The sequence below is a fragment of the Rattus norvegicus genome, chromosome 18 (genome assembly GCF_036323735.1).
Source record: "Rattus norvegicus strain BN/NHsdMcwi chromosome 18, GRCr8, whole genome shotgun sequence".
Classification (NCBI taxonomy): Eukaryota; Metazoa; Chordata; class Mammalia; order Rodentia; family Muridae; genus Rattus; species Rattus norvegicus.
In genome coordinates, this window is record NC_086036.1 from 52,800,110 (window position 1) to 52,827,338 (window position 27,229).

Genomic DNA, 27,229 nt, shown 5'->3' on the forward strand with positions numbered 1-27,229 from the left:
TTCAAACACTGGCACCAGGCCCCTCTCCCCCACCTCTCTCTCTGCCTCCTATTCGTGGATCAGATGTAAGCTGTCACCTGCTGCTCCATCATTACAACATCGTACCTGCCTGCTACCACGCTTCCTACCACGATGGTCATTGGTTCAACCTCTGAAACTAAGAAGTCCTCAATTTAATGCTCTCTTTTATTTTTTTTTACTTTATTAAAATACTGAGTTTATTTCACATGTATATTTGTCTCCCTACCATTTCCACATCTGACCACCACTACTACTATGTCCTATCATAACATTCCATACATACTTTAAACCAAGTAAAGGGTGGAGTTCCATCCTTGAAAACTAAACGGACATTTTAGACAACACATTCTTGGCAGTTGAACCTGGACAACATTTATCAAACACAGTAGGGAAAGTTCTCACTTTGCATTATAAAAAGGACAGCCAGATAGCAATTATTACAGAAATGAAGTAAGACAGAATGATTTCAAGCTGTTTAAACCATTTTCTTAAAGAGACTTCCTCCACTGCCAGAGATCTTGAATAGCCTTCTGGTCAGTCATCCGGAAGCAATTCTTCACATAATTAATGAACTTGGCCTCCACTTTGGGAAGAGAACCACCTTTTTCTATACTTGCTTGCATTTTTGCCTTAATGTCTTCTACAGAACTAGGTCCTTTGGGTGTTTTGGGAGTTTTTTCCTGTTTTTTGAAGGACTCTTGACCCTTTGACCTTGGTGTTGATGGTTTTAAAATCTTTCCCATTTTGGTTTGATTTTTGTGCATTTTTGGCTGGGGTATCTCGTACAGATTTCTTCATTGGAACCTTTTCTTCAGTTTCCTCTTCATCAAAATCATCATCATCTTCATCTTCATCATCCTCGTCATCATCTTCATCAAGTTTTACTTTTCTCTGTGGGACTTTGTTACCACCTCCGGGAGCAGATCTCTTCTTTCTTTTATACATTGCCTTGGTCATGGTGTTTGTTTTGTTTTGCTTAACAGCAATTGAAAAGCAACTAAAACATAACCTAAGGTATGTAAAGGTCCTGACCTAGTAACTCTGACTGCCTTTATTTACTGGTGCCCTGGGTATCCTATCCAGTATAGTAAGTAAGAAATAAAGGAGAAAACCTGAATTTATTGAAGGTAGAAAATCCAAAATAAAATAAAAACAATTCAAAATAAAAATAAAAACAAAACCAGAAGTACTACAATTAATAAAATTTAATCAAGTTTTATAATATGAAGCTACTCCCACCAGCTATTTCTCTATACTAGCAATAAACAATAGGAAATTAACATCCTCAAATATTTTCATTTATAATAGCACCACAAATTACTGAATTTCTTAGGAATATACTTTAAAATATGTGCAAAATTTTCATGAGGAAAACTATAAATTTTTATGAGAGAAATTAAAGAATATATAAATTAATGAAGATAAAGGAGTTTGTAGGTTGGAGGATTCAGTGTTGTCCCTATATCAATTCTCCTTAAATTGACCAATGAGCAAACCAACAGACCAAAAACTATATTCAAATGGTTTAATGTACTCTCAGTCTTAAAAGCAAGATTCTAAAATAGCGACAAGCTAACTCTAGAGTCCCCATAGAAAATATAAACCAACCAAACCAAACCAAACCAAACCAAAGAAACAAAAAGAAGAGTTAACAAAGTTTGAAACAAAAGGGAATAAAGTTTGAAGACATATTTTATTTAAGCTTGATGTCTCCGTAAATGGGGAAACTGTCTGTGGTATTGTCTATACAACTGAACACGTCTCAACAGTAAAAAAAAAAAAGGAACACAGTCAGGATTTGGGTGACAAAGTTAATGAGCTATGTGATGTCGTGTATATTCAATGCTAGAAAAGATGCACACAACATGTAGCCACTGAAAATACTCAGAGGGGGTAGCAAGATGGCTCTGGATTAAAGCTGCTTGCTGCCTTTTGATGACCTGAATTTGATTCTCTGGACACACAATGACGGAAGGAGAGAAGTGACTTCGGCAGGTTGTCTCTGACCTTCATACCAAACACCCTCAACATCAACAAGAGACATAAAACTGTAACAAGACATTTAAAAAGACCCCACTGGACAAAATGGGAATCAGTTTGGAGATTTACTTTGGCAGTGGAGTAGAATTATTGATTGTCTCACTTACTGGACGTTACCCAAATGTTTCCACTGTTCAAAACACATCAAACTGCACAGCAAACACGGCGCAGTATGCTGCAGGCAAATTTAAACTGATAACAATACTGAAAGGAAAGTAGAATAGCAGGGTTTTTTTTTAAGGCAAGCTTTGGGGAATACACACACTGAACTGGTATTCATCCGAGAGCTGCAGAAAACTGTCGTACACATCAATTACTTCGAGACTTAGCGGACCTTGTGTTTCACAGTTCGGATTCCGGGCAAGGAGAATCTGTGGGTCCTAGCCCAGGTCAAGGGCCTGAATGACCTCCCCGCCAGGACCGTATGTAGTGCTTGTGACAAAGGCGGTCTCCCAAAGATAAATGAGGGTTATACCTAGTTAACTAACCAGCCAGACAGCCAGACAGATGGACAGACAAAGCAACTAGACAGCTTACAACAGTCTGTCCTCTCCAGAGATTTCAGGGAACAGCAAAGACGATGAGGACAGGTGTGGTTCAAACATGTTCACTTTGCTTCAAGAAATAAGAGTGTTCCTTCGTTTCACTATGAGTTCACTCAAAGCAATTTGGAGTCCGGATTTTCTGCCAAGATAATTTGACACAGTTGTAAGCGTGGAGGATTTTTCTAGAAAGAACTTCCTTCATCTGAGGAAAAGAAACCTTCCAGGGCAGAATTGTCTGGCTATCCGATGTTGAAACCTTGCCTGCTTTCGTGTTGGTTTGGAAGTGAGAAGAATTAAGAAACCACTGTGTGAGAACTAGAAAGTGTTGTATCTTCCCAGGTTGTTGGGACTCAATGGAATTGTGCAGTCTGGGAGGGGGAAAGTGGGCGGAGGAGCCCGCAGGTTCAGGTCTATCCCCGGGTCTCCCGGGCATCCTGGGCGGTCGGCAGAGGGAGCTATTCCCCAAGAAATCACCTCGGAGGGCCTGGCAGCGACCCGCCCGGAGTTAGGCGACGGGGGAGCTGTCCCCGCGCCCCCCCCCACAGGCTGGTGGGTCACCCTCCAATCGCCTCCCTCCTCCCTCCCCACTTTCCCAGTCACTTAGCTGCCGCTCGGTTCCTGGTGACCTGGCCTGGTCCCCATCCCTTCTCCGTCCCACTTTTGCGCTCCCTCAGTCTGGGGACGCGCTGTCCTGTCCGCTTGGCGGATGCTGGCCCTGTCCCCCAAATCCTTGTAGAGGGCCTAGACTCTTCTCCTGGGGTACTTTGAGGAGGGGTTAGCACTGGTACTGTGGAGCACAGCACTCTGTTATCACTCTCTCAAGCCCCGTGGTGAGTCTTAAGTTTGCCAACTTCTTGACTCAGTCACTGACTGGGGTCCCAGGAGTCCGGCCGGAAGGAGATTGCAGGTTTGGAGGGACCGCAAGCGAGCGACATCGCTCCCCCTCCCCAAACCTCCCCCCCACCGGCCACTGTCCCGGAGGCAGCAGCTGCAGCAGAGGCAACTGCTCGCATCCCAGCCGGGCTCGGGTTACCGCCTTCTTCCTCCAGCATCTCCTGCCAGACAGGGAAAAGCTTGATCAAGTTTGCAGCAGGACTCGGTCCCTGTGCAAAACTGGGGCTCCGGGACGGGCCTGCTTCCCCGCGTCCGCATCTCCAGAGCTTAAGCAAGACTAGCATACATTGCTTTCTCCTGGGACTCTGCTTGGAAGCCAGCAGCCGCGGTTGGGAAAAGATTTTGAATCTCGGCTGGAGTGGGTGAAGACCAGGGGAAAACAGGTTGCACTGCCAATCACAGCATTTCAGGACCGGGTAAGAGTTAAGCAAACTCAACCCTGGAAGCCCTTGGCCTTGGTGGCTTCTGGGGGGCTCTTTGGGGCCTGAGGGCATGTTTCCCTTTAACCAGAATTCCTTGGTCTCGTGGAAGTGGTAAAAGGATGTGCTGTCCTGGTGGTTTATCTGCTTCCCGAGGGAGGGATTTGTTGTCATTGTTTGTGTTTGGTTTTGTTATCTGGGACCGTGCAGGGAATGCCAGGGAAGGTCTCCCAGTTATGGGTGTTTATTTTTTGCCGCTGTGTTGCTTTGCCCGTGTTTGTTCCACGTTGATTGTGACATTGGTGGGTGCAGGGAGATGGGGGGCGGTGGTCATACAGCTTCAACCTGGCCTTCTTCTGAGGTCTGTCTAGTACTACTCTCCGGTCTTGACTAGTTTCCTAAACATTTCTTTCTTTAGTACTTGATACTTGGTTTGTGTTTGCCAGCAGGGGATGCTTCTTTTCCTGCCTTTAGGGGTGTGGGGGAGGGACGGGGGGGGGGTTCTAGGCAGGTTCCTAAACTATGGGGTCCTTGTCAGAATGCTTGGTCCCTTGGATAATGCAGAAAGGGACAGTCCTTAGAGCTGCATTTACTTCTTTAAGGAAAGTACACTTTTTTGTTGTTTTTCTTTTAAATCTCTTCGTGCTAGGACTCTAACACCCGATTTGGGAAAACATTTTGTCTTTTTTTTTTTTTTTCTTCTGGAAGTATTTTTCTGAATGGCCCTACTGAATAAAAGAGACATGGGGAACCATACTTGCTGTTCCTTTCACACATAACCTCACACGAACCCCTACATTTTTTAAGGGAACAATGAAAGCCTGGGATTTTATTGGCCTGAATGAGGCATTATTTCTGCTTTTGGCCAATAATAGCCATGCTGTGCCAAGGCGGAGAGAATGGCATTCTTGATCCTTTATGCCAGGTCTTACTTTGTATACAGTATTCTCAAATAAAAACCCTTCAGTCCTTATGGATGACACTACCCAGAAATCCCACCAGTCTGACTGGCAGGCTCCAAGGAGTCAGTTTGCACGGTGCTTTTGTTTTGTTTACAAGGCCAAAGCACTCCTTTGGTGAACTCCTAGAGTATGATGTTCTGGGCCCAGCACGCCACCCTGATGCTTTGCTGTTGTGCAGTTTGGTGTGGGTTAACACCTGTATGCATGTGTATAAAATCAGAACGAAATAGTCGGGCTTACTCAGGAGCTAAGAGAGTTAACGCTTTGGAAGCTCTAACAAGCCCCACACAGAGGAGCAGTTAGCTGTTATTACTATTACCTTATTATTGAGCCACCCGTGTGCTGCTGTGATTATCCACATATGGTTAGCGATCGGCAAGAGTTCGTTGATATTTTCATTGAAAGGGCTTTGATGACTGATCTCACCTCCAGGCTTTACCATCGCCCAGGGCAGGAAGGTTCGCTCAGCCTGCCTCACCTATGCTCTTTGCGGTGTTTTCTGTGGGGTACTTTCAGTGGTAAGGAAGGTGCATGTGGTGGAGCTGGGATCTGAGGCGGGTTCATGATTGGATGCCAATGACTGTGGGGATTGACAGCCTCTACACTTCTTAGAAACCTTTTGGGTTGGCATAGTTTCTTTATCGTACCTTTATGAAGGCTCTCTTACATTAAGTGGCTTTTGTACTAATTTCTTTGGTTGTACTTACAAGATGAATGTGTGCTGTTGCTTTATGACCATCTCTGCCCGGCCTCATTTTAAGTATGCCAGCACTTTCTTCTTGTGGCTGGAGCTCTCTATAAAGCAAATCTCGAATACCTTAGCCACAAACCTCAACACCTGATTAAATATACACAGGAACACAGAACACTGAGGATTTCAGTAAAGTGTTCAGTGTGATCTCAGACAGGCTGCTTCTCTCTTTTGACATCAGTTTTATGACGTGTGAGCTTGTGTGTGTGTGTGTGTGTGTGTGTGTGTGTGTGTGTGTGTGTGTGTGTGTATGTGTGTGTGTGTGTAGTAGGAGGGAGGGTAAGGAAAGAGCTTTGGTGTGCCTCCTGGTTCTAAAGCCTTTCCATTAGTGGCCTTAGTTCACTGGTGGCGTTTGGTTCCCTTTCTCGTTTTTAGCAGTTGTTTGGGGTGCATGAGTTATGGGACTCCCATCTTTGCTGGCTAACTATTGATAGGTGAAAACAGGAATGCACTAAGCCCCCTTATATTCCACCAGCTGCTTTCAGACTTTGGGGGTACATCAGAGTCAAGGATGAAAATTTTTTAAGAAATTAGATTTTTTTTTGCCATGAGAAATTACCAATACCTGATCATTTTTTACCTAAACAAATAACAGTTTCCTATGGTTTATCCATGTGTAAACCTTGGCCCCTCCTTGATTCGGAGACAGAAAGTCTTGGGTGAAGTTGAGCGCATCCATGGAGTCCCACAGTGGTCCCAATGAGTCCCCTCCATTCCACAGCGGAGGATACGTCTGCAGCACTGTTTCTTCTGTCTGATGACACATTTCCAAAATACAAATCTGATCGTGTGATCCACTTGCTTAGGTCCTTGGTGGATCATGAGGAAACCATCAGCATCTCCTAGGGGCTTGTTGAAAAGAGTCCCCAAGTAGGGTTGGAGGGACGCTGGGTCCTAGAGTTCAGTGAGCCTGTCAGCCTCGGTGCTGTTCTGCATGTGAGCACCTTTGTACCATCTCCTTTGTTGTTCTCTGCGTCCTTGCTTCCCAGCCCTCCAGTCCCCGTGGATGTCACATGTCCCCAAATCCACAGCACCCTTTCCTTTCTGTGGCCTAGCTGTGTAGATGGCCCTTTCTATTGAAAATGCCCGTGGCCTTCTTTTCTGTGTGAGCAGCTTCCTGCTGTCCATTTATCTTTGAGGAATTAGCTTAAATCAGATGTTCCCTCCGAACTTTCTATTTCTCTCAGAGGCAGTAGCTGCATTGGGTTGCCATTCCTCTCTGTGGACAGCTTTTTTTTTTTTTTTTAACAGTGTTAGTCATATTGTTATCTGAATGATATCCCCAGCAGGTTAATGAGTTCATCATTCCTTGTTGGAAGGAACTTACTCAGATGGCTGGAATATAAAAGCTATATAGCACATGTGGGAGAAGAACGAATGAATGAACGAACGAATGAATGAGCAGTATCTATTACGAGTGTGTCTGTTCAGAGTGGTGGAGAAGTCAGTACAGAACTTGCTACTTACCTAGACATGACCAATGAAGTTGGTAGTGGCAGAAAAGAAGACGCTCAAGGCTGTCCTCGGGGACTTACAAAACACCCCATACTACTGAATTCATGTTATGTGTTCAACATCACAGTAGGTGCTGCATGTAACAGAGAGAGAGACAATTGTACTTTCGAAGGCCTTTGCTTGTGAATACCTGTGTCTTGGTGCTGAAGTGGAGACGCTGATATCAATACAACTAGCCAACACTGCCCTTACTCGCACATGCGTGGTAACTGCCTCAGTACCGTCTTTCTTACTTTCCAACACGGACACAGTCCTGAAAGCAGGTCTAAACACGGGGCAGAGCTGTGTGATGTGAGGGACGGTGGCCTCAGAAGGCCAAATCATCTCTCCTTATTCTTCTACTTTGTGATCTAGACACAGCATCCCGTATGCTCCCCTTTCTTAAACATCCTTTGCCTTGGTTATTTCCTCCTCGAGGAACCAAACGTTAGCCAAGGTCAATTATCATCTGATTCTGTCGAAAGCTTTGCCATTTTTAGTATCTGTAGTAACTTCCTCCTTTGTCCCACATTAAATTTAATGAGAAAAAATACTTGTAATTGCCGGTAGAGTTTTTATTTTTCCTGTTTCCACTCATCTTTCTGAGAATGAATTATGCAAATTGGAGCAAATGCTGCCTCATCAAAGACGAACTATTGGCTCATGGCCATTGCACATAAAACAGACACAGGGGAAGTCCGTTCATCGGTGGGAGATGGCAACATCGATGAGTGAGCACAGGAAACTGAGGCTGTCGGGTTGCGAACACAGCCCCAGTGTGCAAGCATGTGGGCCCAGTATTTACTCTGAGAGCTTATTTTAAGAATTGATGCAGACTCATTGAGTCCTGGTGATTCAGCGTTTATAATTCTTTCCTTCTGGAATGATTTTTTTTCTTGCCTGTGCATCTGAATTGCCTCAATTACGAACTTGTCCATTCCTTAATCTGAAATCCAAAGTTCCTGCTCATCTCTTAGCCATACTGAACACTGAAGATGAGCTTTCACTGTAATCATTCTTACTGCTTTTAAACATATTTGTGTGTGTGTGTGTGCGTGTGTGTGTGTGTGTGTGTGCGTGTGTGTGTGTGTGAAGGGCTAATTTAGGCAGCTTAAAGGCTTGCCCATGTGTGAATGAAGTACAATATTCACGCCACTGGTGTTTTATTTTATTGGACTTCATCTGCCCAGCTGCCAGTGGCCATGAGTCTGTTCTTTGATGATAAATGCCATGCCCCGAGCCAGTCTGGAAGTGTGGCTGTAACACTACATCCTGTAGTTAACACTATTAATGCCTATTGATTTCTCTCCTATTTCATTTTTGATGATTTATTCTCCCAGATAAAGAAACTATGTAAAGCATTCTAACCACCTCAATTTCCTATTCAGAGAGCAATAAATCATACACCCTCCTCCCCCTCCTCCCCCCAGCTCCACTTGTAAGACAAGGGAAATAGAATTTCAGTGTGGGACGCCTTGACTTGCTAGGTGCATTTACAGGATATTAGCATCTGTTAAAAACATCAGATCTTTGGAGCAAGGAAGCCTCACTGTGGGGGTGACCAAGTACCGTGTTATTAATATCATGTCCAGCCCAGACGAAATGTGCAAATGTGGCAGGCTCTAAAATACAGCTTCAGATGGCATCTTGTGTCTTTAACAAATCCTCTAACTACTCAGTTGTTTTTTTTTTCTTTTTGCTGTTTTTGTTGTTTTGTTATTTTGAGACAGGGGTTCATGTAGCTCAAACCAACCTCAAACACATTATGTAGTCAAAGACAGCTTTGAACTTCTGATTCTTCTGCCTCTGCCTTCCGAGTGCTGGGATCCACAGTCATGTTCTACCACCATGGGTTTATGCAGTGCTGGCAATAAAACTCAAAACCTCTTGCGTGAAGACAAGCACTCTACCTAATGCATTCCCATCCTTCAGTTAGTTTTCAAAAAAAAAAGTGTTTTGGGAGCTGTTTTACAGCTAAACTGTAAAGAACACATACTCTTCTTTCAGAGGACCTAATTTGGTTCCTAGAACCCCCATTGGGGTGCGACCACCAGCACTTATTCTTGCACACCCCAGAATTAGAATGAATAAAGATAAGTATTTGAAAACTGGGAGCCAAGCATGGTGGCACACTCATCGCTCTGGAAACAGAGAAAAGCTGGTCTCTATGAGTTTGAGTCCATCCTGGTTTATATGGTGAATTCCAAGGCAGCCAGCGCTACATAGGGAGACCTTGTCTCAAACAAACAGGACATTGAACTCATGGTGTTGGGCTTGCTAATCACACACCCTTCCGCTACGCTCTATGCCTTCAGCCTTAAAAACATTTGTTGGTAGAAATAGAAAACCAAAATTCATCAATTCTTGTCATTTTTTTATGGAATAAAATAGAACTACAGCATCTTGGTTTCAAATTTAGGAAACAAATCCTTCAGCCAAAATGGAAAAAAAAGTTAAGTTCTCCTCCCCACTGACAATCTTGAGAAGTTTATTTTAAAAAAATGATTGTTTTGTTTTGTTTTGAGACTACGTTTAAGACTGTAGCCCAGACTAGACAAAATCTGAATGGTCTTTCTGCCTCTGCCTTCCTCGTGCTGGGGTCCAGGTATGTACCACTATATTTGGATTTAAAAAAAACACTTTATTTTAGATGAGGAATTGATGACAACCCATGATTTTGGCTTTTACAATTAATTGGTTTGAGTTTTATTCTTTACACCATTATATATTTATTAGATATATAATGTGTAACAATAAACATTACAATTACCAAGAAAGAGTTAATACCTTTGGAAAAAAAATCTAGATTAAATATATATTCACACACATATAATATATATACTCTCTCTCTACACACACACACACACACACACATACACTCTGTCTGTCTGTCTGTCTGTCTATCTATCTATCTATCTATCTATCTATCTATCTATCTATCTATCCAGCCAGGTAGCGCTGGGTGTAGTCAGGGTTTAATAGGCAGGTCTGAAAGGTGGCTTCAGGTTCGTGCAAGGAAGAGGGTATACTGACAGGTAACTTTCTGCAGAGGATTCGTGTGGGCAGGACACCTCAGGCAGGGCGATCCCAGCAAATACATGGCAATGGGAGCACCATTTCAAAGGGGTTGAGAATTGTTTTTATGACAGCTCCTTATGGAGTCACAGGACTGGTTTCTGTCTGCCCCTCACATCACTGTCTGTGTTTTAAAGGAACCCAACACATGTTACTGCTATTAGTTTCTTAGAGAGACCAGATGTGGGCGCCCTATTGAGATTCAAATAAAGTTTGGCTTAGAGGTCCTTCCCCATTCATGACAAGGCATGACTGGAAAACGAGCCTTTCCACCGCAGAGGGAGTTCACAGGAAGGGATAGCCAGGGCTTGAGCTTTCTAGAGTCATCAGGGGCGGAATTCAGATTTACCCTTGACCTGTCTCAAGATTGCTTTACCACGTGATGGTGTCAGCTGTCCCAGCCTGAAGCTACTTACCTAACGTGAATGTCACTCTATGTAGTAAAAAGGCTTTGAGCTGGCTGACTTTTAAAGTTTGGGATTGGACGGGAAATTCATACTTTAATATTTAAAACAAAATATTAAATATGATCTTTGTACATTTTTGAGAGGATGGTGAGATACATTTCCACCAAACAGATGCACAAACCCATACACAAACTGAAAAAAAAGCTTTAAATGTGTGTGTGTGTGTGTGTGTGTGTGTGTGTGTGTGTGTGGTGTGGTGTGGTGTGTGTGTAGCTGGAGCGCAAACCCAATGTATACGCTATGCTAAACGGTCATTTCTGTCTTTGAGCTACATGACAGTCCAGCATGCATGTCTGCTTGTACTGTTGTTGGTGACAGTGACCGTGGCTTTCTTGGTTCCTTCTGCCATCAGGAACTGTCCTGGTCTGTTGCTTTCTGATGCTCTCAGTCTCTGTGGGGTGCTCCAGCATGTCCTTCTTCTTCTCTTCCAGCCCCGCCTCTTTCACTAACACTCCCGTTGTCTTCTGGAGAGCCATTACTGTTTTTAAGCACCCCTGTTTCTTTCCCCATATACTTTAGTGCCCTTATCTTTGCGCCTTTTGCTTTCTAGACTAAGATTTATAACCCTGGCACAGCACTCAATATAAGGCCCAGCCAGTTTCCTTCTTGCCTCTACTTCATCCCTTAACCAGATGTGCCAATGCCATCAGTGAGGTTGGAAATGCTTGTGCTGGACCCAGGAATGTGCATTCTCAGCGAGGCAGGGTGATGCCGATGGTCTAGGGGTGCACTAGGATTCTTGTTTGGGGTTATAGGGTTCTATTCAAATAGCACATTTATTTCTTTTCCTTTTTTTAATTTTTAATTTTGGCGATGGCCAGAGTGGGCATGGAAAATAGTTGGTCTGTGAGAAGCTGTTCCCTTCCTCTCTCCTTGGGGGGACAATAGCTGTAATACAACACTGCTCATGTGACAAACAGAGAAAGGCACCCATTGTTTGTGGGTTGGCTGATGTTCCACTTGGCTCTGGCTGGCTGTCCGATTGAGCTTGGTAGCCCCAAGGAAGCAGACACACTTAAATCAGACAGACAAAGAAAGGAGGTCAAGGCCTTCCACAGTTAAACTACTGGCAGCAATGTGTAGGAGGTAGGGTTTGGGAAGGCAAAATGTAATTCTGGGGAAGACTCATTCATCTACTGCGTGAGGCTGCAGACACACTTCAGGAAAACACGAAGTTGATGAAACACCAGTGTGTCTTTGACCAAGAAAGATTTTTTTTTTACCATTGTCTCACTGACTTATCTGATTATAGAATTTTATTACTTACTTTTTAAAACTAAAAGATCCCCCTCTATGATAGGTAAAGACATATTTCTTAGCTTCTTTCTCCAGGTTCATCAGGACAGACATCAGGGCTAGGGGTTGATAGAGGGCTTACCTAGCACAAAGACCTGGGCTCAATCTTTGTCAGCACATAAACTGGGCATGGAGGCACATGCCTGGAATCTCAGCACTCGGGAGGGAAAATCAGGAGGATCAGGACTTCAAGGGCATCTTCAGTTCCATGGTGAGTTCCAGGCCAGCCCAGGGTTGCTAATCAATTAACACCAACAACACCTAAGTGACAGTTCTAAAAAGCACCCTGGATTATAGCCTGATATCTCAGAGGAAGATTTCTTGGGTAATGATTACTAATTATATCTTAAGGGTTAATAATTCCCATCCAAATATGGATTTGAATAGAGATCTTGCATTTGAGAATTACTTTTTGAGTTCAAAATACAATTGAATCCACCAGAATGTTACCAATATATTTGGGAAGTTATAATGCTATTTAATACCATCCCTCACTCCCAACTCCCAAATCGGATCTCTGTACTTGATGAAAAGAGTTACAAACTTCCTGTAAAGATCTAATTGTGAGATCAACAACTGGACACATTCTTCGAATCAGAGGAAGATTCAAATTCAAGGTCACATCCTCTGCAAAGGTCGCCGACTTTCCAACAGAATTGTTCTTTTAGCCTGATTACCCCCTTTACGAAAAGTATGCCATTCATTCAGACTTTGCCTCTGGGTTTCTTTCAAAAGGACACCCTGTCCCTAGTTCCTGTGCATATTTGTGGATAGCTATTCTCCGTGAGTCTTTCTTAATTTTTCTTTTCAACTAGACAAAGAATGCTGACCTGAGGGAAGCTGAGGAGGAAAGCCTTGCTGGGTGTAATGGGTTCTAGAGAACACATTTGTATCAAGTGTTCAGACAGCTGGTGCCCTCGGCCAGTAGGAATCCTTTCTCCTCTGAGATAAGAGGTTTTGTGGCTGGCAGCATCTGCCTGAAGTAGAGGGGTACTCAGGAGAGGGCAATTTATGACTTACTTCAGGTCACATAGGGCTCCTAATTAAGTCTGTTTTTGGACCTTGATTATAGATTATCCTTGCAAATCCATTAAAAGAAGAAGAGACAAGTGGATTGTGGAGAGGCAAGTATCTTTATTTTCATTAAGCTTTCCACGCTCATCTCTCCCGTAGTTAGGTTTTCCTTTTCTAAATGGGGCTTTGGTGTTGCCAATGATGCGTATGCAGGAATGATATGTAACAGTGAAGGGGGAGCCTCACACAGCAAAATGATCATGTTAAAATCTGGCTTTATTAGTTAATTAATTTTCAATTCATTGCCATTAGGCTGGTTCCTTAGCTCTGTCTATATGAGGTAGAGAGAGAGGCTCTCTCCTCGGGGGTCAGAGTGGGGACTACTGGACTATACTTGAAGTCACATAAAGACGAAGTGTTGGCTGAAAGCCATCAGAGAGTCGCATGCTATCTCTTTGTTGTTGTTCCTTATGTGTGGTCTCTGCTTTTAGTTGTTCATTATCTTAGTGATTCTTTTTGATGTTGTCCATGCCCCAAGTGGCACGTTTAATTCTTATGCTTTATCGGGCACAGGATGCTTGTGGTACTTAGTTTTCTATCAGAATCTGCACTCTGTCCACAGAGGGGTTGGGCTCAATGTTGTTTATGTGGATGTATTCAGCTTGCCAGAAATCCTTGAGCAGTTACATTTTGATGTGTTTACTCCCTTTTGGTGCCCTTTGCTATATGTGGGGAAAAGCTAAAATACTAAAGCCCCATGTTTACTATGGAATTAAATTCTAATAATGATAGGAAGAGATAAACCCTTATCATATGGATCTTGCTATGCTTGTGCAGGAGTTACTGTCCCATAGCAGGAAGAGCCAACATACAAATCAATGGCTTGCCCAGATACTATGTTCGTCTAGGCAGCAAATCCAGTACTGAGAGGTCAAAATGTTAGCAGAATACCATTCTTTAGACTCTAAACTCAAGATAGCTAAACAGTAGGCTATCCTATCTTTACCTTCTTCGAATACATAATAATCGGCCATGAAAAAGCAGGGAAGGACCATGTGAATCATAGGTATTCATTTTTGACTCGTTAGATGATGGTTGTCCTGAATTCTGGTATTGGAATACTTCCGCACACACACAGGCATGCACCCACATGTGCACATACACTTTTGCACACACACTCATGTGCACACACACCTTACTGTTTTCCACAGCAGCACGCAGTGATAGGGGTGTTTCCACCTCTTGTCTCTCACCTGTCTTAACCAAACTCCGTGGTGTTGGGGAGAGGCAGAGCAGCAAAGCAGTTAGCACTTCCTGTCCCACAGCAGTCTGCCCTGTTTTCTGTCATCTATGAGTGTTGGACCATGTAGATTGTATCAGCATGTGTCACTGCATTTGTGGGACACCCAACTCTGTATTTTTAATATGGGATAATAAATTCAACTGGAAAAAGAATAGAAATGGTTTATTTTCTAAAGGAGAGTTTGGCCTGTTGACTTGAACATGGGTACTCCATCTGTGAGAGATCTGAGTTCCTATTTTGTATTCTTCATTTAGGATATGGGTGTTAAAGGTTGAATATTGATTTATGTAAACGTGATTATAGTTGTGGAATAAAAAGACAAGATTTTGATGGTCTTGGTCTGCTCCTTGCCTTTACTGTTTGAAATGTGACAATGTAGTCTGAGATTCAGCCTCTATTCCTAAAACGTTGTGACTTTGAGCAAATGGCAAGCTCTTTGAGATCTGTCGATCATCTGTGACAGGGTAATAGCATGTAACTCAGTCGTCTGTACTGTAGTGGCAGGCTCACAGTAAGCATCTAGGACCTACTCTAATCATGATTCAAAGCAGGTCACATGAAAGCAAGGAAGAATAATGAACCCACCCAGGAATTAGACCTGCTTATGCTTCAAATGAGTGATGCATTCGAGCACTTAAATCAGATTCTGCTAATTAGCACAGAGTTTAAAATGTGTAGCCTCCAATATAAATGCAAGCTATAAGGGATTTTTAAAACATTCTGAAGTAGAAAAATGATAAAATTTACTAATGAGCATATGTGTTTAATTAGAGTGTTTTGCTAAAAGAGACATCTTGACTGTAGAATGAGACAAAGCCGCTGGTACAGTTCCTAGTACAGAACTTACTCTTCCAAGGTAATGGGGAATTTAAGACAGGCACTCCAAGAAAAACTGAGTACATATTCACGGGAGCATTAAAATAGTTCAAATTATTTTGGTGGATAGAAACTCACATGTCCATCAGTTGAGGATGAGGGACCATGTAACTATGCACTGGAATATTATCCAGTCACAAAAAGAGAATGAAGCACGGCATATGTTCCAACATGGATGACTATGCGACAGGAGAGGAGGTATGTTTACAAATCTACATGGTACGTTATTCCGTTTACACGAAGAATCTAGACAAGACAAGCCAATAGTCTCAGAAGGGAAGGGAATGGTAGAAGAGCCTGATAAATGTTTGGTGTCTTGTTGGTGGGGGACAGTCTGGAAGTGTATAGTCACAATGGTGGTGTTTGTATAACATGATTAAAATGAAGAATTGTTGGCTTTGTCAACTTTAACCCAACTGTTTTTTTCACCTTATAAAATATCCAGATGTTTTACGTTTGGGTAAGATGTAACTACCAGCAAGAATTAAACAATCTGTGCTCACTTTGTGTCTGCTATGAGGTAAGGCTTTCCTGCTTGTTGGGAAGGATGCTGAAGATGAAAAGAGACTGCAGTGTTCTTAGGAAGATGGGAGAGGATGAGGGAGAGGTGACAGACTGCAATTACTTACCTCAGAGCCCTGAGTTTGGGTGACTAGACAGGGCTTTTTGGAAGAGATTGAACTTTGAAAGACAGGTGAAGCTTATGCCATAAAATGAAGGAAGAGAGAATTCCAGCTTGTAGAAATGTGTGTGTGTGTGTGTGTGTGTGTGTGTGTGTGTGTGTGTGTGTGTGTTACATGGACAGGCAAGGGCAGCAGGCAGAGGCAACACAGTGGCGTGTTTATGATCAAGTATTGACAAATAAAAATGGAAGTGTACATTGGAGACAAGGACGGAAGTCTTAGAAGCTGTTGCTACTGCTTAACTCTCTGGACCATGAAGGTGTGTGTACCTAGGTAGGTGGCATGTCTCACACAGGAAAGGGTTGTTTAGTGAAGATAAGTCAACCATGCTATGAGAACCCCATGATGGAAATTAATAGTTTAAATCTGAGCCACGGGGATTAATGGCAAGTGATTGAATGCAGCCTATATTACCACAAAAAATGCAGTAGATTGCAAGGGGTTATTGTTGATGATAAAGTTATAAAAAATAGGGGGGTGACCTTAAGGAGACTAGTGCAATAATTTCACCAAGTCTGTACAAATTCATTCATAAATAATTTAATTACATGATTTTTTTAAATAAAGGATGTGTGTGTGTGTGTGTGTGTGTGTGTGTGTTTTGTGTGTTGCTGCATGTCTGTGGAAGCCACTGAGCAACATTAGGCTTGCTCCTTGGTGTCCGCCATGTTTTACTGAGACCGTGTCTTTCAGTTGGTTCATCTGATTGGCTAGGAGGAGCCTTAAGGTATCTCTTGGTCTCTGCCTTCCCAGTGCTAGGATTCCAAACTGCCAGGAGCAAAAATGTCTGTGTACTCACAGATAAGCATGAGGGAATCCAGAGATGCTAAACACACAGAGTTGTCTCTTCAAAGAAAGAGATGTATGACCTGTTTTCCACCCAGAAGGGTAGGAATGGAGATGGCTAGTTAGGCTTAGGTAAACCCCGTACTAAGTATAGGGCCAGGCCATCCGTGGCTATCCCAAGCTCCTACAAGCAGGACCAGAGGTGATTAATAGTCTAGGAGACCTCTGTGCTAATCTGTATGGCCAGGGGCTCCCCTAGCCTCCTACAACCAGGATTGGATGTGACTGATAGTCCCAATGACATCTGAACTTTCTGTGTAGCTGAGAACACACTAGATCCTCCCCTAGACTCTTAAGATAACACATCTATCCAATCTACAGACCATCTTCATGAAGGAACTGACATGTACTTCTTGAGGAGAGTTTTGATGTAACTATGCCTCATTCTGCATATGGAATTGTGTTACATCAAGGACCCCACCCCCCAATTCTACTGTACTTAAATATGCCTAAAATAACCTGCCCATGTCAAACTCTTGAAGTTTGAACCAACACTAGCTACTGAGTCATGTTGAACTAGATTTCCTTCTTATCTCACATTGATTAACACTCTTCTGGCCATAATCTATACAGAGTCCTCCCACACCAAGCATGTGTCACGATGCCTGGCCTTTTTGTTTCATGGGGTTTTGGGATCAGACTTCTACTTACATAAGCTCTTTATTGATTCAGCTGTCTCCCCAGTGAGGTACATTTTATTAAGCACCAATTTATTGTCTTGGATGCAATTGTCTATGCTAGGGATAAGGAAATGACTAAGGTAAGAAAGTTCCCACACTAGCGGATTTTCATTCTAACATACACTGTGAGCACTAATTGTTACATCTAGTGGACAAGTGTAGTTGAAAGCTTGAGGCGTGGGTTGCTGTAATGTAGTTTAGCGCATGGACTCAGAACCAAGCTTCCTGGACTTGGCCTATTTCATCATTTATTGGATGTTTATACTGAAGTCAGTTACCTGATGGTGTCTCAGTTCTTTTATCACTTAGGCGGGAAATAACGATGTTATTTTCCTCACAGAGCCATTATGGGTATTGAGTGAGACTGTGAGTAGAGGGAGCTGGGTACTGCCACTCAGCAAATGCTCAGGAACTTTGGTTTCTTTGCTTGTCAGTATCTGGTTTCTATCCAGGGATTTGTCTGGGTCACTTCTGTTTTCCATTCAGCCTATTCCACAATCCTTATGGAAGGATCTCAGGCTTAAACTGTCTTTCATATGCCATACTGTGTTGGGTATGAACTTGCTGAGTTAATTAGCATGCAGACTCAGCTTTTTTGCAGTTCAGGCAAACAGCAGAGTCTTTATTAACAAACTGCCATCTAGTTCTTGGCTTGGGAAGAAACGTTGAGATAATGCTCCTCTCCACTCTTCATGAAGACATCGTGTGACAGACACATCCTGGCTGAGAGGTGCAACCTTCAGTGCTCAGAGTCTGGATTTAGTAAGCACAGTCTATGCTGCAGGCCTTACCCATATAGTCTTTCTCTCGAGACAGCCATAGCTTGAGTTGAATGTCTTTGTGTCCCCTTATCACGAGTATCGCAGGCCACTGCAGCCCTCTATACCACTTACCTTCCATGAGTAGGGGTGAATAGACAGGCATGTTGGAATCTAGAAGAAAGCTTGGGGCTTATGAGAAGAGCTTATAAATGCTTTCTTTCTCCAGCATAAATTGATTTTAGAATGTACATTCCTAGCACATAGACAATCCTTTGTACCTTCCTTCTATCTCAAAATGGTTAAGTGTGGTGCTATGACCTGAACCATACCCCATTCCACTGCCAATTTTATGTAAATCCCACTTCCATTGACTGTGCTCAGAGATAAGACCCGTCATAAGTTGATAACAGTTAAATAGAGGCGCACTAGTGGATCCCCAATTTAAGAGAGCTGGTGCTCTAATAAAATGAAGGTGAGGCTGAGGAGATGGTTCAAAGTCTGTAAAGTGCTTTCCACGTAAACGGGAGGTCACATGCAAAGTCAGGCATCACTTATAACAACCGTACTAAGGAAGGCAGGGACAAATGGATTCCCAAGGCTCATTGACCAGTCAATCTAGCCCATTTGTGACTTCCAAGAGGAAAAGAAATGCTGTCTTAAAAAAAGTGGGTAGTGTCTGAGGTTAACCTTCAGCCTCTACACACATGCATATATGCACCCACCCCACATGTACACAGAGACTGCTAGGGAGGGGTTCAGGAGGGAAAGGACAAGAACAAAGCTTTGACAGGTGCTATCTAGGATGCTATCACACTCTTGCTTCGAGGGAGACAATTTGAAAGTGGATGTGGTTGGAGTTATCCTAAAACTGTGTGACCCTGATATTACATTTTCAACAGTTTAGATGAGCTTTTAAAGGATGAAGGAATGATCTTCAACTCTACTGGTGATCAGAGCTCATGAGTACTGGAATGACCTTCTTGACCTCAATGATGACTGGTCCTTGGAATGTCAGCCTAGTGTCATTGTCAGAGTTAGGTAAGGTTCCTCGACTTACCCTGCTTACCTGAGGATTGAAAAACTGAGTGTATTCTCTGCCAAGGATCTCCTAGAACCAGATGAAGAAGAGACCCGTATTTCTCAGATGATGAAGATATGGCAGGTTTCAGGTGTAAACAAAAGTAGGGGAGGCTTGGCGTTGGGTATTTGTAGCCTCGAGATCCATAATCCTTGAATTATAGTCACAGAACGCTTGCAGGCTCATGAGACAGAATTCCAGGTTATTGATGGGTCTACCTACCTATCAGTAGGATGACTCTGACTCATGCTCTGCTGATATTCTGAGGTTGGGCAATCTATTCCAGAAACTGGGACAAAATAGAAAAATTGAGAAAGGAGGTTTGATTCAGGCTAGCAAAGACCAAGTCGTCCCTGAGGCAATCCATAAGAAAATTTAAAGACAGTGTGGACAGGCAGACGATGACCCAGTTTCAGGCTTGCTGCATGTACTGAAGCTGACACAGGATATGGAGGACGATGCCCTTCTCCAGGCAGGCTGAGGATGGCACTGCACCTGGCTTAGGAGACAGCAAAGTCATCTGGTCATGAGTACACTGGTAGAACTCCCACTCCCACGACAGCATCAACTAACCCCTACATTGTGCTGCCAAGTAAGTCAATACAGTCTCCAGATAAACCCTTTGTCTTGTCTGTGTCTATTGAATATGTCTCCCAAATATGTCACCAGCCAGGGGATATACCATTCTACACTGACATTATTTCAGTCTATCCCTTTAGAACGTTAGAGACTGGGTAGCCCTGGCTGGCCTGGAATTTGCTACGTAGGCCAGGATAACTTCAAATCTACCTGTCTGTGTCTCCCGAGTGTTGAGATTAAAGGCATGTACCACTATATTCAGACCCCTCTACCATGGATTTGTTGTTGTTATTGTTTTAAATGAACAAACTTGTACAAAAACTTTGCTTCCTGCGCACAGGCCTTCAAGAGGACAGGCTAGATATAGGTGCACGTGTTGCCCAGAGCTCACTGAGATATCAGCTAGTTTGGTTTAGGTGCAGGTCACGTGCAAACATGTTGTTATTGATTTCCATGTGTGCATTGTCTATGTTGATGACGAAGACCCTGAACTGTGGCTAAGATATTTATTTTTTTGGAAATTGACTAGTGATTCTATGCAATCAAAACAAAAGGCAGAATTGAATGCTGAAGTTGGTCATTGTTGTTACACTGTTACAACTGTTACGTTGTCTTTGCATTTTTGATGTATCTGGTTCTGAATACCACTTTCATAGTAGGTCTATAATTGCTGGTGTATTAATTATGAACATGTAAAATAAACAAATGCTAATGAAAGAAAACCAGAGGACATAGTGATGATATGACCATCTCCAAGCTACATCTACAAGGATGAAGACTCTTGGGACCTTCAGCTTCTAGCTCCTTCAATCCCAAGAGATATTGTCTTCCGTTTAAGCTCCCAAGTTCTGTGATATTTTCTTGTAGCAGCCCCAGCAAAACAGCACAAGCAAAAACAAATATTAAAACATTTTTGTGGCCTTGACTAATTTTAAGATTATTTGGAATTATGGGGCCATATGAATCAAATGAAAATCTGAACTAACCCATAGCCTTAATACTTATTTGAACAGTTAATCTTCACCTGCCTCCTACCATACACTGGTGAGGGAAAAGGTTGTGCCGCTGATTTTAAAACCGCTCTAGCTCTATCTTGCCTCCACTAATAAGAACCATTGTCAAGAGTTAGCAGATGAGAAAACAGCCTGGAAGTTTGAATAAATAGCTTCATGGTCATTCTTTCATGAGACAGAGCCTGTAGTGAGACAGTGAGCAGGGACAAGCAGCCCAAGAGGCAGAGAGAGCATCTCCAGGTGGGAAGAAGGCCCCATTCTCCTAGAAGATTGACACCTATGTTGTTGCTTAGCCTTGGATGCAGGCACAGGGAGTTCCTTGGCCTAGTTGAGGCAGATGGCCACCTTTCACTTCAGGGAAGACTAACCTGGAACAGAGGCTCTTTTCTTTTCTCTTGCCACTAAAAAAAAAAAAAAAAATCAAAACAAATGACTTGTGATGCAGGACTCTGCCAGGCTTGGGAGGGGATGTGGGGAGAGAGAAAAAGTCTTTGCCTTTCTCTCCATGCTGTCTGTAAATGATGCTTTGTAATGTTGTCTGTGTTGTCCCTGAGAGATGCTCAAAGGGCCTCTCTGCAGCTCAGTACTGCTGTGCCCTGTAATTTCTATGATAGTGTCATCCCATAGTTAACCTTCTAAGTCCCATTGTCCCCTCCCAGCACAAGTGTCTTTGGTTGAGGCTATGGTATAAAGTCCAAAGATCTGAAAATGACCGTCCATCTTAGCCTTTAGAATATCAAGCAAATGTTTGTCTAAAGGACAGGGCTGTGACTTCTCAGGATTTTTCAAAGGTGGCAGGCAGAGGTGGTGACTCTGTCCAGCCAAGGCAGATTTCCAGTGGCTTGACCTACAGAATTGCCTGCCAAGCTGGAGGATTTAGAAGAACCTTTTCTGTTTGCTTGTTTATTAGCCAGATTGTTCTGTCTTTGCAAATGAGGTCTCACAATTAAGGCAAATATGGCACGTGTGTTCATTCATTGGTACTGAAGAGACTTTGGTGTTTCTATGGGCTAGTGGCTAAGCATGCCTTCTCCGTTGTTTCTTTTGATGGTAAATCATGTCACTCCTGAGAAGGGTGTGTCTTAGTTAGGGTTCTACTGCTGTGAACAGACACCATGACCAGGCAACTCTTATAAAGGACAACATTTAATTGGGGCTGGCTTACAAGTTCAGAGGTTCAGCCCATTATGATCAAGGCAGGAAACATAGCAGCATACAGGCAGGCATGTTGCAGGAGGTGAGAGAGTTCTACATCTTGTTCTGAAAGTGAACAGAAGATTGGTTCCCAGGAAGATTGGAGAAAGATCTCCAAGCCCACCCCCACATTGACACACTTCCTCCAACACGTGCTGTTCTCCATGGGGCAAGCATATTCAAACCACCACAACCAATTCTTGCCAGTAGTTTTTTTTTTCTTTCAGAATAAAATGTTAGCAAGTAAAGAAATGGTTGAGGGAACTGGACGAGTTTTGCAATGAGTTCTAAGGACTAGCTCTTTAAACACAAACAGCTTCCCAAAGTAGGTGCAGACACTGGACCCATCTGTGCCTCAACTAGAGGGAAGCTCTAGGGAAATGCTGGGAAACTTTGCATTCATCCATGATGTGTTTCCTCAAATGGGATGAGGTGACTGTGCGTAATGCCAGAAACCATCCATTGTGCCCAAGATGAAATGGCCAGGCACAGTGCTGCATACACATTCATTTGAACCCAGCAGTTGGTGGCGGCTAAGCTGCAGTAGAGAGCGAGGATGGCTGTGGCTGGACAGTGGGATTCTTATATTTATGGTTGAATGTCAACAGAGCACTGAGGGGAAGAAGGCCAGGTTAAGTTAGTCTCGGGTGAGAGAGTTCTCTTTAGTACATTTTTGCTTCATTGACCCAGTGCAGGTTTTATCCTGAATAGACTTTAGGCCAAATTGTGGGTATCAGGATCAACTCAGTTTGCTATTGCCAACGGGACACTCAGCATGGCTGCCACTTTAGAATTGAACCAGTTGGAGGTGATGTCTTGGTATCTTTGTACGGGGAAAGCAGTGACTTCCGGCTGCAGGAAGCTGGGATCACTGATCCACTAACTTGCTTTTCTTCCTTTCCTTTGGCATGGCCTTGAATGACACTACAAAATGCTTCCTGAGTAAAGGAAATATGTTCATCTACTCAACTGGTTAATCAGAATGGCTGGATTCTCCTTGTACTGTGTGAGGAACACAAAGAGTTGGTGTTGAGTTCTAGCTCTGCTTGGGATAAAGCACCCAACATTCTTCTGCAATGTTTCTATGATAAGAAGATCAAGAAGATGCCCTCTGACCTTATGAACTTGCTAAGGAGACCCAGGCACTGTCTGGACCATAGAGTGCCACTAGACTGTGGGGTTCGAGCATTGAGGGCGCCTGTGGTAGCCTGGAGCTGAACCTAACCTTATCCAAACAGGACCTTGGTCTGATGGTGAATCTTGACATTAAACAGAGGAGGCTCAAGCATGTGCCTTGGCCAGCAGCTCTTCCTGCCCCTTCTGTGCCCAGAAGCAGCTGAAATACGTTACAGATGGCTTCTTTTCTGGGGAGCTCTTTTCTTATGCTGCTTCCTGGCTAGCCTGTAGCCCACGCTTGCCTGCAGAACCTTTTGCAGTTAAAGAATGTGCTTCAGGAACCTCAAGAATGAACTAACTGCAGAACAAATGCAAATTCCTGCCCAAAGTACGCCCCAATTTCTTCCACCACGCCATGATGGCTCTAGAGGAAAATATGTGAATACAAATCATGTTCTTTCCTCACTGAACTAGTGTACCATTTCTTTAGGGAAAATATGTAATTGACTTTTAAATATTTTTAAAGCTTGATCTTGGCTTTTGTTCCCCAAGAGATCCTGAAATGCAAACACCAGGTGAAGGCACAGAGTCCCTGTTCCAGGAAGCCATCTGCAATCCCGAGGCTGGTCTTGCTGGGTATTAGGGCTCAGGACCTTCCTAATCCATGCCACTTGCCTTGACCTGAGCAGACCTTGCAGAAAGACAGAGTCTCGCTGTCTCTTCGCAGAGCAGTTGCTCCAAATCCCCAGTACAGCTGTGCCCTGCTTTGTTGGGAAGTGCAGGGTGACTTAATTTTTAAGCTCCTTTCTCTCTATAGGTATTATAAATAACAACTGGTCTGCGGGAGCACTGGCCAGAAACACTTGCGAAACAGCAGCGTTTTGTGTAATTCTGATATCCTTGGCAATTACGGGCGAGGAAGATCTGAAACCCCAAAGCTTCGTTGACGCAGAAGAATCCAAACTGAGGAGTTAAGAACCTCAAATTCTGCAGAACTCAGAAGAGTACAGAGCATAAAAGGCAGCGATGGCTAGATGGCTACGATGGCTTAGGTTCAACAGTGACATCAGAAGGGCAACTCAGGCAGGCAGCGGTCAGGGGCTGAAATTCCAGCGCGCGCAGCACTCTCAATCCGATCCAAACCTTTGGTGCACATTTGGTTTCCGCTCACTTAAAGTTAAGAAAGACCTAAACTGTCTTCTTTGGGATTCCCCACTTGATTTCAGGAGAGACTACCGCAGATTAGAACTCCCTAGCAGCCATGTGTGGAGAGAGGAGTGGGATCAGGCTCACCATGGGGGCTGGTTTTGCTTTCCTTCTCTGCACTCTCAGATTATAGCATCTTGATTACAAACCTGAGTGCGATCCGTGGAGGGATGCAGAGTCTGTCTTATCACAGCTGCCCAGCAAAGAGAAGCAAACAAAAGTCCTCTTTGGGGAACCATCTGTTGCTCCCTTGGACTGGCCTTGATGGTAGGCTCCACCCCCCCATTGTAGTAAGATACACATATGTTATAAAATTTGCCAGTTTTATTTATTTTCTTAGCATTCTGTTTATGTATTTTCTCTCCCTTTCTTGTTTAAAATGTGTTCTTAAGAATTTTGAGTATGTTTTCGTCATCTCGCCCCTCCCCCATTCACCAGTTTTAAATGTTGGGCTTTGTAGCATTTTAAGAACACTCATGTTGGTGTGGAACTGTCAATCTAGTCTATCTCCAGAAGGGTTCCATGTTTCCCAACGGAAGTTCTGTACCCATTAAACATCAGCTCCCCATTTCCTTCCCACTGGCCCCTGAAAACCACCACTCTACTCTCTGCCTCGATGAATTTGACTTTGATAGGCGCTCGTACAGACTGGATCATTTGGTGGCTGGTATTTCATACGTAACTCTCAGGGTTCACCCACTCTTCATCCCGTGAAAATCTTTTCAAGGCCAACTGTGTTCTGTTTGTCAGGACGTGCTGTGCCCTGCTCATCCATTCATAGGTATCTTGTGCTGTTTCACCCTCCGAGAGATGTGAATGAATCAGTGGGGTAGACAATTCGTTCAAATCTGATTTCAATTCTTTCGAAGTAAATGCCCAGAGGTGACACTGTTGTACGGTAATTCCGAGGTGTTTTGTTTTGTTATTGTTATTGTCGCTGTTTGCTTGCTTGCTTTATGAGGCAGTGTCCCACAGTGGCTTCTCCACCTGACACCACCGTCGGCAGCGTGTAAGGGCTCATTTCCCTGTCTTCACCAGCATTTAGTATTTTCTGATCTTTTGTTTCTTCTTTGCAGGGTGTGGGGGCTTATAGTTATCCTGATGGGATCGAAGGGGCTCTCATTTGAATCCAACCTGCCAATGATTTCATGTACACACATTCTTAAGATATAATATAAATACTTTTTTTCTTTAATTTTTGAGACAGGGTCTCATTGTTGAGCCTGTGATCCTTCTTTACCGAATTGGGGCTACAGGACTGTGCCAACGCACTCAGCTACTGCTTTCTTCTTGAGATGTGGGTTTGGTTTGTCTGTTTTGTGAACGCTTAGGCTGTGCTCAAATATGCCTGGGTTCAAGAGATTCTCTCACCCTGGTCTCTGTAGCAGCTAAGATGCTGGCACAGTTGTTTCCATGCCTAGTTCAAAATTTTGATATTCAGAAATAATTCCTTTTTATTTGGCTCAGATTGGGTGCATATTTTCAGCTTTATTGAGATGTGATTGACAAGTAGAATTAGAAATGTTTGGGGGTGTTCGAGATGATTCTCTCTCTCTCTCTCTCTCTCTCTCACACACACACACACACACACACACCAGTCCATTAGCATATCACTTTCTTCTGTCTGAGAATGCTTAGAGGTGCTCCTTAGCAAGTGTCAAGTTCATCACCCAGAATCCTTCATCTAACATCTTCAGAACGTCTTTGTAAGCAAAGGTCCACACTCTGGCCATCAGCTCTCCAGCCCTGACTCAGACCCTGACCCCTAGCAGCCACCCTCTCTAGACCATAGCAACAACTCCACTTTGTGGAGGATGGAGAGCTATAAAGAGTGGAACTATGTAATCTTAACGCTGTTGCATTAAAAAATCCTATATATAGTAAAGAAATAAAACACAACATATAGGCAAAATATTATACAATAATCTGCCTTTATCTAACATACCTCAATACAGTGATAATGAGGTCTGGAACTAAAATGCCCATGGAGTTAAAAGTTTTTTTTTTGAAAAGTAGCTTGTTCGGTCTTAAATTAGGTGGTTCTGTTTGATGAGGCTTGGAGGTTCTTTTTACAGTCTGACTACTGACTCTTCTTCATGTTATATGGGCCATGGTTTGGTGTGTCCTCAGGTTTTTGATGGTACTTTTAATGCGCAAATAAAAAATGACCAACTCAAATTTATGTTTTTCTTTTATTGCCTGTGTTTTAACATCATGTCTGAGATGTCACTGCCAATTTGCTTCTAGACTATAGATATATAGAGTATAGATAGGTCTTTGCTCTAAACACCACAGACACTGCTTTTGAAAATTCCTTTGAAGGAATTTTCTCTTGAAACCCAACTCCCTCTCTTTTTTAAAAAATTATTTGAAGATAATCCTTTTTATTATTTAAGAATTAATGGTTTTCACTTCACCATGCTCTACCACCCTTTTCTATCCAGGGGATAATGGAGAGAGGAGAGAGGGAGGGAGAGAGGGAGGGAGAGAGGGGGAGGGAGAGAAATTGGGGAGGAAGAGAGATTGGGGAGGGAGAGGGAGGGAGGGAGAGAGGGAGGGAGAGAGGGAGGGAGAGAGGGAGGGAGAGAGAGAGAGGGGGGGAGAGAGAGGGAGAGGGAGAGAGAGAGAGAGAGAGAGAGAGAGAGAGAGAGAGAGAGTTATTTGGAAAACAGCCTCAATCATGTATAACGTAAAGAGAGAAAGATTCCAGAAGTCTAAGGCATGTGGAGGTCCTTCAGCAGTCAGGACAAACAGGAAGTATAACACCATGACTCACAGTTTCCAGCCCCCAAACAGAAAGAACTCATGCATATCAGAATCGTCTCAAAGTGTATAGCAGTCACTCTTAGCCATGTGAATCTCTTTCTAGATAAGCCCCCAAGTTGCTTTTACTGAAGGTTTTGAGAAGCTCCTCAA

General features: G+C 43.3%; 1 protein-coding gene and 1 pseudogene across 2 annotated transcripts in view; one reads left to right on the forward strand and one right to left on the reverse strand.

Moving 5' to 3' along the window:
* Positions 1-509: 509 nt before the first annotated feature.
* On the reverse strand, positions 510-993 carry LOC108348736 (nucleophosmin pseudogene; annotated as a pseudogene).
* A 2,189-nt stretch (positions 994-3,182) lies between these two features.
* The window catches only part of Megf10 (multiple EGF-like domains 10), a 150,140-nt gene continuing 126,093 nt past the window's right edge, over positions 3,183-27,229 (forward strand). Inside the window, exons 1-2 of one of the 2 annotated variants that reach the window (XM_039096646.2) lie at positions 3,183-3,916; positions 13,037-13,088. The gene's annotated coding sequence lies outside the window, so the exon portion shown is untranslated. The remainder of the gene's footprint in view (positions 3,917-13,036; positions 13,089-27,229) is intronic. The other variant, XM_006254747.4, reaches the window with a different exon arrangement.